Here is a 17,017-nt window from a genome sequence, read left to right on the forward strand (position 1 = left end):
TATTTCTTCAATGTTTCTTGTAAATTTGTCTTGGTTTCGTTCGTTGGGTGCAGAAATGGAAATGAATGAAGCAGACAGAGAAAATTGAGGTAATTGTTCATAAATGAAGGTGAGTCAACATATCTACATGAAATGCAGTTCACTTAAAAGCATTTTTCACTTATTTGTGGATCCATTTGTTTGCTATTCAAATTATTATATGTTTTATCTATGCTCTGATAGTCAAGTATATTGATCTTTTTATGTAGTGAACAACTACAATTGTATGGTCTACGAAGGTGAAGTGTTGAAGATGTATTAGAGATTCTACAAACATGGAACAAAAGAAGGGTGAAACATACTTTTCTCATGCACAATACTAGTCCTTTAATACGCTGAAATATTCTTTAGTTGCACAATGATTTATCATTTTGTCATTGTTTCGAGGTACTATGCACTTGTTCATGGGTGTGATATTCAATATTTTTCGTAGAACTTTGATATGAAAGAAATGGAAATGCCACATTGGTGTTCAAATGTTTGGGGATTATTTTTCATGATTGTTGTTGTTATAATATTAGCAAGGGCGGGTAGGTATGTCTATGGAGAGCAGGTATGTGTATGGTTAATTCATCACTTTGTATATTTGTCCTTTAAGTTGCAACGGTTTATTCGTGATCTCATATATAATATTACTTTGTGCAGCGAGTGACTAGAATTGTAGTGTCTGGTTGGATCGAGTGGGCAAGATAGCTTAGGAAATATACATACAGAGCAGAGGATGGTGAGTCATGTTGTTTTCTAACAAAATATTGTTATTATTAACTGTTATTTCGGCATTTTCTTCTTCTAGCGTGGTTCTCGGGTAGTACCACTTAAATAATGGTTTGACATATACATAAAATGGTATGTTTAAAATTATATGCTAATTTGATCAACATCACACTCAAAACCCCACACAACGTGCCTTAGAGAGGAGGATGGTAAGGTCGAGCAAGCAAGCATACTGAGCCTTCAACAAATCAACCATTGTGCTAGTGGACAACACTAGGATTTTGGGTGTTTTGTTGTTTTTCCACGGCACTGGAATCTAGGTTAGAGTCATAAAATCACTGACACTACCAATCCAAATACCACAACAAACTACTTTGCACAATGAAATATAAACAATAGTAATCAATTAGTGCAAAAATAGAGACAACTTTTTACATTTTTTTCAATAACCCAACTTCGTGATATTAACAAACTGTAATACAACTGTCTAAGGCTCCCGTACTAGGGATCATCACTCTCATACAATCATTGATACAAGGAATACAAACTAGGGTTTGATGTCAACAAATTTGACCACCAAAGTACATTGAAAAAGATACACTAACTTACTAGATGATCTAGTCCACTTCACAACTCCATTGGTCGTTTCTTGAACACATCTTCCCGGTTCAATGTCTTCCAATTTGTAGGAACACCGATTTGCCTCTATGAATGATCCAGCTCCTTTAGGTCACTGAACACAATGCCAATTTTCCCTCTAGCTTAGCATTAGTCCATTAACAACCAAGACATAGGGCCTTCTGTTGACTTGTACACAACTTTGTTTGCGAACAACTCTAGACTGCCCATTGCTGCTCCTAAGCTCCTTTGGGACTTCTTGCCCACTAGCTGCTCTTTAGTCGTTCAAGAACACAACTCTTAGGGAATTCCTCCCTGTATTGCCTATTTGTTTTGCATCAATGAGGCAAACTTAGGGAATTGATAGATGCCACCTATCACTGTCAAAAGTCCTTCAACAACAAACTTGGGCCAGTCAAACTGTTCCCTTGACCACCTGTTCCTGAGCATCCCTTCTTTTGCCCTTTTAACAATCCTCATATTCCTTCTCAAGTGACTGTACTTAGGGCATGGAGCAAGCCACTCTAGCCCTCCCAAAACAACTCTTTTGGCTGCTCCAACTACTGTCCTAAACTATGACACCAATGCTACACTTTTCTTCCTTGTAGACATCCACTTCTGCTCTCCAAAACACTTGGATTTCAGCGAGACTTTTTCTTAAGAACTCACCCCTAACTAGGGAAACTTGAAGTAGGTCCAACCCACTCCAACAGCCTCTGATTTATTCTCTCGTACTATAGATGAATTTGGCATATCCTTGGTTGTTAAGTAGGCGACTTGGCCCTCCAAGAACCATACTTTTGTCCATCTCCAATACTTCAGAAATATCGAACTGTTAGAGAGATTGCTTTTGTTTTCATGCTCATATTTCTTCCTAAAAAGTCACGGCCTAGTCTCCTTCTACTTGTTGCCTTTACTTGCATAACTACAACCCAAAACCAGCCCTAACCAGACTTCACCCTTGCTCCTTCTTGGTTGCGGAATTGGCCTCCTATTTCAATCTTCAGATGAGAAATAAATGACTTGATTTGGTGAGGAATGAGGCTCCTCCTCACTCCTATTTATATCATTCCTTAGGATGACATCTAACATTCTTTAATAGTCTCCTCAAGTCAAGGACTACTTGAAACTTAAGACAAATTCACCCACATAATCACATTAAAAAAAAAAAAAAACTCTCAACCCACAAGGCCTCTCTTGGTGCTAAAAGCGGCCCATTGTTCCTTTAAGGGTTCCCTACAATATCCAAGTGCCACGTGTCCAAATCCATACACGGTTTCACACCCACAAGCTTGGGTGCAATGCCCACACCCTTGGGTTCTTAGTCGAGAAGTGATTTTGTGCTGTTGATTCCTCCATAACCCTGTATCCTCGCGTTTGGAGTACCTCCAAAGCTACCAATCTTAACACTCCCTCTTAGCAAGGGAGGTACTTCCAACACTAGGAAGTCTCCATCATCATCACCGGCGACACTAGTCCATCTAATGTCTGCCATTGTAGCATACTCTGTAGAATGAACAACACTATCTCATTAGTGCCTTTGCCTCTACCTCTGCCTCATCTCATTTGAACCGAAATAACTCAACACTTCCATAGGTTTGCTACCTCTGAAGCTATACTGCCTCTGAGTCTCCACGATCTCCATTGGCTCAACCTGTTACTGATCTCGTGCCCTACAAGGTCAGTCTGAGCTCCGATCGAACACGACCATCATCACTGCAACTTAATCCTGAAGCACTCATCCTCGTAGGTCAAACACAACACATGCACATTCAAGCCAATCTCGTTGCCAAGCCAGTCAAGACCACATCTCCATTACATCCGTTGAAACATATGCTCCATGATCTAGACAATCTCAACTCCCTCTGAGTTGCTTCGCTGTGGGCACGCTGATTCAATGGCCCTTCAAAGTAGTTATGATACCATGTTGTTTTTCCACGGTACTGGAATCTAGGTTAAGGTCTTAAAATCACTGACACTACCAATCCAAATACCACAACAAACTACTTTGCTCAACGAAATATAAACGACAGCAAATCAATTACTGAACAAATATATACAACTTCTTACAATTTTTTTTTAATCACCCAACTTCGTTATATTAACAAACTATAATACAATTGTTTAGGGCTTCTGTACCAAGGATCATGGCCCTCATACAATCATTGATACAAGTAATACAAAGTAGGGTTTTGTGTCAACAACTTTGACCACTAATATACCCTTAACAAGTTGCACTGACTTACTAGTTGATCTAGTGTACGTCACAGCTCCACTAGTCATATCTACATGCTATGCTTTTGTTGTCTACATGCTTTGCTTTTGTTGAAGTCCATGCCTTCAATCTCTCTAGTTTGACTTTTATTAGAAATCTAATATTTTATTGTGTATCTATTGTAGATGCCTTTTTTCAATGAGCATGAATACGTGAAATACAAAATGGACTCTCCCATTTTATATAACAAGCTCAAATAAAGGTGTGTTTCTTACTATGATCAATTATCGAGTACTCTCTAGTTTAACTTGTGTAACGATTCTAATAGCTTATTGTGTATCTTTTGTAGATGGTTGGTTTTGATGAGCAAAAGCAAGCGGAATACAGGAGAGTGTCCATTGTTATAAAACAAACTCTAGGGGAGGTGTGTTTCCTATTATGAATAATTATTGCTTTTGAAATATGTTTAACATTACTAATTGTGTGTTTATTTTAACCATATTCAACCCACTTTTTTCCCCTTTCAGCAGAGGACAACACATTGCAGGAGAGATGATGTGCGGAGGGGATGTTTGCAATTTTTTGTTTGTTCTTGTGTGCATTTTTGGTTTTGTTGAGTTTTAGCATGGCCATGCTGTGTCGTACTCATTTTCCTTTGTTTTGAATTTCTTTTTGTTTTTTTGTAGTTTGGTATTGGTTTCGTTTGTCGAGTGCGTTGTACTCTTGCTTTGTTTTATTTTTTTATTTCTTCAATGTTTCTTGTAAATTTGTCTTGGTTTCGTTCGTTGGGTGCGGAAATGGAAATGAATGAAGCAGACAGAGAAAATTGAGGTAATTGTTCATGAATGAAGGTGAGTCAACATATCTACATGAAATGCAGTTCGCTTAAAAGCATATTTCACTTATTTGTGGATCCATTTGTTTGCTATTCAAATTATTATATGTTTTATCTATGCTCTGATAGTCAAGTATATTGATTTTTTTACGTAGTGAACAACTACAATTGTATGGTCTACAAAGGTGAAGTGGTGAAGATGCATTAGACATTCTACAAACATGGCACAAAAGAATGGTGAAACATACTTTTCTCATGCACAATACTAGTCCTTTAATACGCTGAAATATTCGTTAGTTGCACAATGATTTATCATTTTGTCATTGTTTCGAGGTAGTATGCTCTTGTTCATGGGTGTGACATTCAATATTTTTCGTAGAACTTTAATATGAAAGAAATGGAAATGCCACATTGGTGTTCAAATGTTTGGGGATTATTTTTCATGATTGTTGTTGTTATAATATTAGCAAGGGCGGGTAGCTATGTCTATGGAGAGCAGGTATGTGTATGGTTAATTCATCACTTTGTATATTTGTCCTTTAAGCTGCAATGGTTTATTCGTGATCTCATATATAACATTACTTTGTGCAGTGAGTGACTAGAATTGTAGTGTCTGGGAGGATCGACTGGGCAAGATAGCTTAGGAAATATACATACAAAGCAGAGGATGGTGAGTCATGTTGTTTTCCAACAAAATATTGTTATTATTATCTGTTATTTCGGCATTTTCTTCTTCTAGCATGGTTCTCGGGTAGTACCACTTAAATAATGGTTTGACATATACATAAAATGGTATGTTTAAAATTATATGCTAATTTGGTCAACATCACACGCAAAACCCCACACAACGTGCCTTAGAGAGGAGGATGGTAAGGTCGAGCAAGCAAGCATACTGAGCCTTCAACAAATCAACCATTGTGCTAGTGGACAACACTAGGATTTTGGGTGTTTTGTTGTTTTTCCACGGCACTGGAATCTAGGTTAGAGTCATAAAATCACTGACACTACCAATCCAAATACCACAACAAACTACTTTGCACAATGAAATATAAACAACAGTAATCAATTAGTGCACAAATATAGACAACTTTTTACAATTTTTTTAATAACCCAACTTCGTGATATTAACAAACTGTAATACAACTGTCTAAGGCTCCCGTACTAGGGATCATCGCTCTCATACAATCATTGATACAAGGAATACAAACTAGGGTTTGATGTCAACAACTTTGACCACCAAAGTACATTGAAAAAAATACACTAACTTACTAGATGATCTAGTGCACTTCACAACTCCATTGGTCGTTTCCTGAACACATCTGCCCGGTTCAATGTCTCCCAATTTGCAGCAACACCAATTTGCCTCTATGAATGATCCTGCTCCTTTAGGTCACTGAACACAACGCCAATTTGCCCTCTAGCTTAGCATTAGTCCATTAACAACCAAGACATAGGGCCTTCTGTTGAGTTGTACACAACTCTGTTTGCGAACAACTCTAGACTGCCCACTGCTGCTCCTCAGCTCCTTTGGGACTTCTTGCCCACTAGCTGCTCCTTAGTCGTTCAAGATCACAACTCTTAGGGAATTCTTCCCTGTATTGCATATTTGTTTTGCATCAATGAGGCAAACTTAGGGAATTGATAGATGCCACCTATCACTGTCAAAAGTCCAACAACAAACTTGGGCTAGTCAAACTGTTCCCTTGACCACCTGTTCCTGAGCATCCCTTCTTTTGCCCTTTTAACAATCCTCAAATTCCTTCTCAAGTGACTGTACTTAGGGCTTGGAGCAAGCCACTCTAGCCCTCCCAAAACAACTCTTTTGGCTGCTCCAACTACTGTCCTAAACTAAGACACCAATGCTACACTTTTCTTCCTTCTAGACATCCACTTCTGCTCTCCAAAACACTTGGATTTCAGCGAGACTTTTTCTTAAGAACTCACCCCTAACTAGGGAAACCTGAAGTAGGTCCAACCCACTTGCAAACCACTCCAACAACCTCTGATTTATTCTCTCGTACTATAGATGAATTTGGCATATCCTTGGTTGTTAAGTAGGCGACTTGGCCCTCCAAGAACCATACTTTTGTCCATCTCCAATACTTCAGAAATATCGAACTGTTAGAGAGATTGCTTTTGTTTTCATGCTCATATTTCTTCCTAAAAAGTCACGGCCTAGTCTCCTTCTACTTGTTGCCTTTACTTGCATAACTACAACCCAAAACCAGCCCTAACCAGACTTGAACCTTGCTCCTTCTTGGTTGCGGAATTGGCCTCCTATTTCAATCTTCAGATGAGAAATAAATGACTTGATTTGGTGAGGAATGAGGCTCCTCCTCACTCCTATTTATATCATTCCTTAGGATGACATCTAACATTCTTATTAGTCTCCTCAAGTCAAGGACGACTTGAAACTTAAGACAAATTCACCCACATAATCACATTAAAAAGAAAAAAAAAAAACTCTCAACCCGCAAGGCCTCTCTTGGTGCTAAAAGCGGCCCATTGTTCCTTTAAGGGCTCCCTACAATCTCCAAGTGCCAGGTGTCCAAATCCATACACGGTTTCACACCCACAAGCTTGGGTGCAATGCCCACACCCTTGGGTTCTTAGTCGAAAAGTGACTTTGTAATGTTGATTCCTCCAAAACCCTGTATCCTAGGGTTTGGAGTACCTCCAAAGCTACCAATCTTAACACTCCCTCTTAGCAAGGGATGTACTTCCAACAATAGGAAGTCTCCATCATCATCACCGGCGACACTAGTCCATCTAACGTCTGCCATTGTAGCATACTCTGTAGAATGAACAACACTATCTCATTAGTGTCTTTGCCTCTACCTCTGCCTCATCTCATTTGAACTGAAATATCTCAACACTTCCATAGGTTTGCTCCCTCTGAAGCTATACTGCCTCTGAGTCTCCACGATCTCCATTGGCTCAACCTGTTACTGATCTCGTGCCCTACAAGGTCAGTCTGAGCTCCGGTCAAACACGACCATCATCACTGCAACTTAATCCTGCAAGCACTCATCCTCGTAGGTCAAACACAACACATGCACATTCCAGCCAATCTCGTTGCCAAGCCAGTCAAGACCACATCTCCATTACATCCGTTGAAACATATGCTCCATGATCTAGACAATCTCAACTCCCTCTGAGTTGCTTCGCTGTGGGCACGCTGATTCAATGGCCCTTCAAAGTAGTTATGATACCATGTTGTTTTTCCACGGTACTGGAATCTAGGTTAAGGTCTTAGAATCACTGACACTACCAATCCAAATACCACAACAAACTACTTTGCTCAACGAAATATAAACGACAGCAAATCAATTACTGAACAAATATATACAACTTTTTACAATTTTTTTTTAATCACCCAACTTTGTTATATTAACAAACTATAATACAATTGTTTAGGGCTTATGTACCAAGGATCATGGCCCTCATACAATCAGTGATACAAGTAATACAAAGTAGGGTTTGGTGTCAACAACTTTGACCACTAATATACCCTTAACAAGTTGCACTGACTTACTAGTTGATCTAGTGTACGTCACAACTCCACTAGACATATCTTGAACACATCTTCCCAGCGCTTTAGCTCCCAATCTGCATCAACACCAATCTGCCTCTATCAATGTTATTGTTCCTTTTGGTGACTCAACACAGCCCCAATCTGCGCTCCAGTTGATCATTAGTATATTAACAACCAAGACATAGGATCTTTTGTTGAGTTGCTAACAATTCAGTCTGTGAACAACTCTAGACTGTCGACTACTTCTCCTCATCTCCTTTGGGAGTTCTTGTAAACTAGTTGTTCCTTAGTCATTCAAGAACACAATTCTTAGGGACTCCTTCTTTTTCCTAGTTGTGTTGCTTCAATGAGACAAAGTTATGGCATGGAGGGCTTCCACTTATCATTGTCGAAAGTCCTTCTTCAACAACAAACTTGGTCTTGTCAAACTACTCCCTTAACCTCCTCCTTTCCCTGAGCTTCCCTTCTTTTGTCGTTCTAACAGTCCTGAAATTCTTCCTGAAGTGAATTTACTTAGAGCGTGGAGCAAGCCACCACAACCCTCCGAAAACTGTTCTTTTGGCTACTCCTAATACTCACCTAAACGAGGACACCAATCCTGTACTTTTCCTCCTGTTAGACATCCACTTTTTCTCTCCAAAACCCTTGGATCTAAGTGAGACATTTTTGGAAGAACTCAACCCTAACTACGACAACCTTAACCAGATCCAACCTACATTCAAACCACTCCAAGAACCTTTCATTTTTCGCTCCTACTGTCGATGAATGCAGCCTAACCTTGGCTGCCAAGTATGCTACTCGACCCTCCAATAGTCATAATTTCATCCACCTACAATACTTCAAAAATATTGGCCTGTTAGAGAGAGCTTGCTTCTGTTTTCATGCTCAGATTTCGTCCTCAAAAGTCTCGGCCTAGTCCCCTTTTACACGTTGTCTTTACCTGTATAACCACAACCCAAAACAGTGTCAAAACCAACCCTAACTAGACTTGATCCTTTCTCCTTCTTGGTTTCGGACTCGTCCTCCTATTTCAATCTTCACGTGAGGAATAAGTGTCTTGATTGGGTGAGGAATGAGGCTTGGGTGCAAAGTCGACACACTTGGGTTCTTCGCCCATAAATGACTTTGTGGTGCCAATTCCTCCAAAACCCTGTAGCCTAGGGTTTGGAGTACCTCCCAAGTTACCAATCTCAACATGTTCAATATGTTTAAATTTGATTGGATCCCTCTTACAAAAAGGATTATTTATCTTGTGATAACATTGATTGCATTATTCCTACTAGAATTATGTCTAGTTTAGAAATTTATAAACTGAGATGTAGCATGAAATATAAATGGGTTGGAATTAAGTTGTTTCACAAGTTCATGCCTTCAATTCTCTATTTATTTTTTATTAGAATACTAATATTTTATTTTCTATCTACCGCAGATGGTTGATTCCAGCGAGTAGAATTACATAAAATACAAAATGGATTATCCCCCTTTATATAAAAAGAGTTCAAAGCAAGGTATGTTTCACATTATGATTGATTGTTGCATTCAACTCTACAGTTTAACTTGAATAATGATGCTAATATCTTATTATGTATCTGCTATAGATGACTTGTTCGGGTGAGCATGTGTAAGTGGAATACAAAATGGAATGTCTATATTTATATAGAAAACTCAAGACGAGGTATGTTTGCAATTACTAATAGTTATTTATTTTGAATTATGCTTGCTATTACTATTTGTGTCTTTATTTTAACCTTATTCACACCACTTTTTTCCCTTTCAGCGAAGGAGAGGACAATACAATAGATATAATGTGCAAAAGGGAAGTTTGCAATTTTTTGTTTGTTGTTGTCTACATGCTTTGCTTTTGTTGAAGTCCATGCCTTCAATCTCTCTAGTTTGACTTTTATTAGAAATCTAATATTTTATTATGTATCTATTGTAGATGCCTTTTTTCAATGAGCATGAATACGTGAAATACAAAATGGACTCTCCCATTTTATATAACAAGCTCAAATAAAGGTGTGTTTCTTACTATGATCAATTATCGAGTACTCTCTAGTTTAACTTGTGTAACGATTCTAATAGCTTATTGTGTATCTTTTGTAGATGGTTGGTTTTGATGAGCAAAAGCAAGTGGAATCCAGGAGAGTGTCCATTGTTATAAAACAAACTCTAGGGGAGGTGTGTTTCCTATTATGAATAATTATTGCTTTTGAAATATGTTTAACATTACTAACTGTGTGTTTATTTTAACCATATTCAACCCACTTTTTTCCCCTTTCAGCGGAGGACAACACATTGCAGGAGAGATGATGTGCGGAGGGGATGTTTGCAATTTTTTGTTTGTTCTTGTGTGCATTTTTGGTTTTGTTGAGTTTTAGCATGGCCATGCTGTGTCGTACTCATTTTCCTTTGTTTTGAATTTCTTTTTGTTTTTCTGTAGTTTGGTCTTGGTTTCGTTTGTCGAGTGTGTTGTACTCTTGCTTTGTTTTATTTTTTTATTTCTTCAATGTTTCTTGTAAATTTGTCTTGGTTTCGTTCGTTGGGTGCGGAAATGGAAATGAATGAAGCAGACAAAGAAAATTGAGGTAATTGTTCATGAATGAAGGTGAGTCAACATATCTACATGAAATGCAGTTCGCTTAAAAGCATATTTCACTTATTTGTGGATCCATTTGTTTGCTATTCAAATTATTATATGTTTTATCCATGCTCTGATAGTCAAGTATATTGATATTTTTATGTAGTGAACAACTACAATTGTATGGTCTACAAAGGTGAAGTGGTGAAGATGCATTAGACATTCTACAAACATGGCACAAAAGAATGGTGAAACATACTTTTCTCATGCACAATACTAGTCCTTTAATACGCTGAAATATTCGTTAGTTGCACAATGATTTATCATTTTGTCATTGTTTCGAGGTAGTATGCTCTTGTTCATGGGTGTGACATTCATTATTTTTCGTAGAACTTTGATATGAAAGAAATGGAAATGCCACATTGGTGTTCAAATGTTTGGGGATTATTTTTCATGATTGTTGTTGTTATAATATTAGCAAGGGCGGGTAGGTATGTCTATGGAGAGCAGGTATGTGTATGTTTAATTCATCACTTTGTATATTTGTCCTTTAAGCTGCAATGGTTTATTCGTGATCTCATATATAATATTACTTTGTGCAGCGAGTGACTAGAATTGTAGTGTCTGGGAGGATCGAGTGGGCAAGATAGCTTAGGAAATATACATACAGAGCAGAGGATGGTGAGTCATGTTGTTTTCCAACAAAATATTGTTATTATTATCTGTTATTTCGGCATTTTCTTCTTCTAGCATGGTTCTCGGGTAGTACCACTTAAATAATGGTTTGACATATACATAAAATGGTATGTTTAAAATTATATGCTAATTTGATCAACATCACACGCAAAACCCCACACAACGTGCCTTAGAGAGGAGGATGGTAAGGTCGAGCAAGCAAGCATACTGAGCCTTCAACAAATCAACCATTGTGCTAGTGGACAACACTAGGATTTTGGGTGTTTTGTTGTTTTGGAATCTAGGTTAGAGTCATAAAATCACCGACACTACCAATCCAAATACCACAACAAACTACTTTGCACAATGAAATATAAACAACAGTAATCAATTAGTGCACAAATAGAGACAACTTTTTACAATTTTTTTAATAACCCAACTTCGTGATATTAACAAACTGTAATACAACTGTCTAAGGCTCCCGTACTAGGGATCATCACTCTCATACAATCATTGATACAAGTAATACAAACTAGGGTTTGATGTCAACAACTTTGACCACCAAAGTACATTGAAAAAGATACACTAACTTACTAGATGATCTAGTGCACTTCACAACTCCATTGGTCGTTTCTTGAACACATCTGCTCGGTTCAATGTCTTCCAATTTGCAGGAACACCAATTTGCCTCTATGAATGATCCTGCTCCTTTAGGTCACTGAACACAACGCCAATTTGCCCTCTAGCTTAGCATTAGTCCATTAAAAACCAAGACATAGGGCCTTCTGTTGAGTTGTACACAACTCTGTTTGCGAACAACTCTAGACTGCCTATTGCTGCTCCTCAGCTCCTTTGGGACTTCTTGCCCACTAGCTGCTCCTTAGTCGTTCAAGATCACAACTCTTAGGGAATTCTTCCCTGTATTGCCTATTTGTTTTGCATCAATGAGGCAAACTTAGGGAATTGATAGATGCCACCTATCACTGTCAAAAGTCCAACAACAAACTTGGGCTAGTCAAACTGTTCCCTTGACCTCCTTTTCCTGAGCATCCCTTCTTTTGCCCTTTTAACAATCCTCAAATTCCTTCTCAAGTGACTGTACTTAGGGCTTGGAGCAAGCCACTCCAGCCCTCCCAAAACAACTCTTTTGGCTGCTCCAACTACTGTCCTAAACTAAGACACCAATCCTACACTTTTCCTCCTTGTAGACATCCACTTCTGCTCTCCAAAACACTTGGATTTCAGCGAGACTTTTTCTGAAGAACTCACCCCTAACTAGGGCAACCTGAAGTAGGTCCAACCCACTTGCAAACCACTCCAACAACCTCTGATTTATTCTCTCGTACTATAGATGAATTTGGCATATCCTTGGCTGCTAAGTAGGCGACTTGGCCCTCCAAGAACCATACTTTTGTCCATCTGCAATACTTCAGAAATATCGAACTGTTAGAGAGATTGCTTTTGTTTTCATGCTCATATTTCTTCCTAAAAAGTCACGGCCTAGTCTCCTTCTACTCGTTGCCTTTACTTGCATAACTACAACCCAAAACCAGCCCTAACCAGACTTGAACCTTTCTCCTTCTTGGTTGCGGAATTGGCCTCCTATTTCAATCTTCAGATGAGAAATAAATGACTTGATTTGGTGAGGAATTAGGCTCCTCCTCACTCCTATTTATATCATTCCTTAGGATGACATCTAACATTCTTATTAGTCTCCTCAAGTCAAGGACGACTTGAAACTTAAGACAAATTCACCCACATAATCACATTAAAAAGAAAAAAAAAAAACTCTCAACCCGCAAGGCCTCTCTTGGTGCTAAAAGCGGCCCATTGTTCCTTTAAGGGCTCCCTACAATCTCCAAGTGCCAGGTGTCCAAATCCATACACGGTTTCACACCCACAAGCTTGGGTGCAATGCCCACACCCTTGGGTTCTTAGTCGAGAAGTGACTTTGTACTGCTGATTCCTCCACAACCCTGTATCCTAGGGTTTGGAGTACCTCCAAAGCTACCAATCTTAACACTCCCTCTTAGCAAGGGAGGTACTTCCAACACTAGGAAGTCTCCATCATCATCACCGACGACACTAGTCCATCTAACGTCTGCCATTGTAGCATACTCTGTAGAATGAACAACACTATCTCATTAGTGCCTTTGCCTCTACCTCTGCCTCATCTCATTTGAACCGAAATATCTCAACACTTCCATAGGTTTGCTCCCTCTGAAGCTATACTGCCTCTGAGTCTCCACAATCTCCATTGGCTCAACCTGTTACTGATCTCGTGCCCTACAAGGTCAGTCTGAGCTCCGGTCCAACACGACCATCATCACTGCAACTTAATCCTGAAGCACTCATCCTCGTAGGTCAAACACAACACATGCGCATTCCAGCCAATCTCGTTGCTAAGCCAGTCAAGGCCACATCTCCATTACATCCGTTGAAACATATGCTCCATGATCTAGACAATCTCAACTCCCTCTGAGTTGCTTCGTTGTGGGCACGCTGATACAATGGCCCTTCAAAGTAGTTATGATACCATGTTGTTTTTCCACGGTACTGGAATCTAGGTTAAGGTCTTAGAATCACTGACACTACCAATCCAAATACCACAACAAACTACTTTGCTCAACGAAATATAAACGACAGCAAATCAATTACTGAACAAATATATACAACTTTTTACAATTTTTTTTTAATCACCCAACTTTGTTATATTAACAAACTATAATACAATTGTTTAGGGCTTCTGTACCAAGGATCATGGCCCTCATACAATCAATGATACAAGTAATACAAAGTAGGGTTTGGTGTCAACAACTTTGACCACTAATATACCCTTAACAAGTTGCACTGACTTACTAGTTGATCTAGTGTACGTCACAGCTCCACTAGACATATCTTGAACACATCTTCCCAGCGCTTTAGCTCCCAATATGCATCAACACCAATCTGCCTCTATCAATGTTATTGTTCCTTTTGGTGACTCAACACAACCCCAATTTGCGCTCCAGTTGATCATTAGTATATTAACAACCAAGACATAGGATCTTTTGTTGAGTTGCTGACAATTCAGTCTGTGAACAACTCTAGACTGTCGACTACTTCTCCTCATCTCCTTTGGGAGTTCTTGTAAACTAGATGTTCCTTAGTCATTCAAGAACACAATTCTTAGGGACTTCTTCTTTTTCCTAGTTGTGTTGCTTCAATGAGACAAAGTTATGGCATGGAGGGCTTCCACTTATCATTGTCGAATGTCCTTCTTCAACAACAAACTTGGTCTTGTCAAACTACTCCCTTAACCTCCTCCTTTCCCTGAGCTTCCCTTCTTTTGTCGTTCTAACAGTCCTGAAATTCTTCCTGAAGTGAATTTACTTAGAGCGTGGAGCAAGCCACCACAACCCTTCGAAAATTGTTCTTTTGGCTACTCCTAATACTCACCTAAACGAGGACACCAATCCTGTACTTTTCCTCCTGTTAGACATCCACTTTTTCTCTCCAAAACCCTTGGATCTAAGTGAGACATTTTTGGAAGAACTCAACCCTAACTACGACAACCTTAACCAGATCCAACCTACATTCAAACCACTCCAAGAACCTTTCATTTTTCGCTCCTACTGTCGATGAATGCAGCCTAACCTTGGCTGCCAAGTATGCTACTCGACCCTCCAATAGTCATAATTTCATCCACCTACAATACTTCAAAAATATTGGCCTGTTAGAGAGAGCTTGCTTCTGTTTTCATGCTCAGATTTCGTCCTCAAAAGTCTCGGCCTATTCCCCTTTTACTCGTTGTCTTTACCTGTATAACCACAACCCAAAACAGTTTCAAAACCAACCCTAACTAGACTTGATCCTTTCTCCTTCTTGGTTTCGGACTCGTCCTCCTATTTCAATCTTCACGTGAGGAATAAGTGTCTTGATTGGGTGAGGAATGAGGCTTGGGTGCAAAGTCGACACACTTGGGTTCTTCGCCCATAAATGACTTTGTGGTGCCAACTCCTCCAAAACCCTGTATCCTAGGGTTTGGAGTACCTCCCAAGTTACCAATCTCAACATGTTCAATATGTTTAAATTTGATTGGATCCCTCTTACAAAAAGGATTATTTATCTTGTGATAACATTGATTGCATTATTCCTACAAGAATTATGTCTAGTTTAGAAATTTATAAACTGAGATGTAGCATGAAATATAAGAATTAAGTTGTTTCACAAGTTCATGCCTTCAATTCTCTATTTATTTTTTATTAGAATACTAATATTTTATTTTATATCTACCGCAGATGGTTGATTCCAGCGAGTAGAATTACATAAAATACAAAATGGATTATCCCCCTTTATATAAAAAAAGTTCAAAGCAAGGTATGTTTCACGTTATGATTGATTGTTGCATTCAACTCTACAGTTTAACTTGAATAATGATGCTAATATCTTATTATGTATCTGCTATAGATGACTTGTTCGGGTGAGCATGTGTAAGTGGAATACAAAATGGAATGTCTATATTTATATAGAAAACTCAAGACGAGGTATGTTTGCAATTACTAATAGTTATTTATTTTGAATTATGCTTGCTATTACTATTTGTGTCTTTATTTTAACCTTATTCGCACCACTTTTTTCCCTTTCAGCGAAGGAGAGGACAATACAATAGATATAATGTGCAAAAGGGAAGTTTGCAATTTTTTGTTTGTTGTTGTCTACATGCTTTGCTTTTGTTGAAGTCCATGCCTTCAATCTCTCTAGTTTGACTTTTATTAGAAATCTAATATTTTATTGTGTATCTATTGTAGATGCCTTTTTTCAATGAGCATGAATACGTGAAATACAAAATGGACTCTCCCATTTTATATAACAAGCTCAAATAAAGGTGTGTTTCTTACTATGATCAATTATCGAGTACTCTCTAGTTTAACTTGTGTAACGATTCTAATAGCTTATTGTGTATCTTTTGTAGATGGTTGGTTTTGATGAGCAAAAGCAAGTGGAATCCAGGAGAGTGTCCATTGTTATAAAACAAACTCTAGGGGAGGTGTGTTTCCTATTATGAATAATTATTGCTTTTGAAATATGTTTAACATTACTAACTGTGTGTTTATTTTAACCATATTCAACCCACTTTTTTCCCCTTTCAGCGGAGGACAACACATTGCAGGAGAGATGATGTGCGGAGGGGATGTTTGCAATTTTTTGTTTGTTCTTGTGTGCATTTTTGGTTTTGTTGAGTTTTAGCATGGCCATGCTGTGTCGTACTCATTTTCCTTTGTTTTGAATTTCTTTTTGTTTCTCTGTAGTTTGGTCTTGGTTTCGTTTGTCGAGTGTGTTGTACTCTTGCTTTGTTTTATTTTTTTATTTCTTCAATGTTTCTTGTAAATTTGTCTTGGTTTCGTTCGTTGGGTGCGGAAATGGAAATGAATGAAGCAGACAGAGAAAATTGAGGTAATTGTTCATGAATGAAGGTGAGTCAACATATCTACATGAAATGCAGTTCGCTTAAAAGCATATTTCACTTATTTGTGGATCCATTTGTTTGCTATTCAAATTATTATATGTTTTATTTATGCTCTGATAGTCAACTATATTGATTTTTTTATGTAGTGAACAACTACAATCGTATGGTTTACAAAGGTCAAGTGGTGAAGATGCACTAGACATTCTACAAACATGGCACAAAGGATGGGTGAAGCATACTTTTCTCCTGCACAATACTAGTCCTTTAATACCCTGAAATATTTGTTAGTTGCACAATGATTTATCATTTTGTCATGGTTTCGAGGTAGTATGATCTTGTTCATCGGTGTGAGATTCAAT

General features: G+C 38.4%; 2 long non-coding RNA genes across 3 annotated transcripts; both read left to right on the forward strand.

The window, feature by feature from the left end:
* Nucleotides 1-266: 266 nt before the first annotated feature.
* Nucleotides 267-4,010, forward strand: LOC149216012 (uncharacterized). Its single transcript, XR_016250516.1, has 3 exons — nucleotides 267-763; nucleotides 3,772-3,848; nucleotides 3,936-4,010. It is a non-coding gene; the product is annotated as an uncharacterized LOC149216012 (long non-coding RNA).
* A 110-nt stretch (nucleotides 4,011-4,120) lies between these two features.
* LOC149216013 (uncharacterized) lies at nucleotides 4,121-16,659 on the forward strand. 2 transcript variants are annotated; one of them, XR_016250518.1, is made up of 14 exons: nucleotides 4,121-4,437; nucleotides 4,577-5,091; nucleotides 9,386-9,464; nucleotides 9,555-9,631; nucleotides 9,734-9,972; nucleotides 10,060-10,134; nucleotides 10,238-10,561; nucleotides 10,701-10,782; nucleotides 11,137-11,215; nucleotides 15,490-15,568; nucleotides 15,659-15,735; nucleotides 15,838-16,076; nucleotides 16,164-16,238; nucleotides 16,342-16,659. It is a non-coding gene; the product is annotated as an uncharacterized LOC149216013 (long non-coding RNA). The 2 variants fall into 2 exon arrangements; XR_016250517.1 differs by having other exon boundaries at nucleotides 10,701-11,215.
* The last annotated feature ends 358 nt before the right edge of the window (nucleotides 16,660-17,017 follow it).

The sequence above is a fragment of the Pinus tabuliformis genome, chromosome 1_1, assembly GCF_031772625.1.
Source record: "Pinus tabuliformis cultivar Carrire ecotype Pingquan chromosome 1_1, CPIR1, whole genome shotgun sequence".
NCBI classification, from domain to species: domain Eukaryota; kingdom Viridiplantae; phylum Streptophyta; class Pinopsida; order Pinales; family Pinaceae; genus Pinus; species Pinus tabuliformis.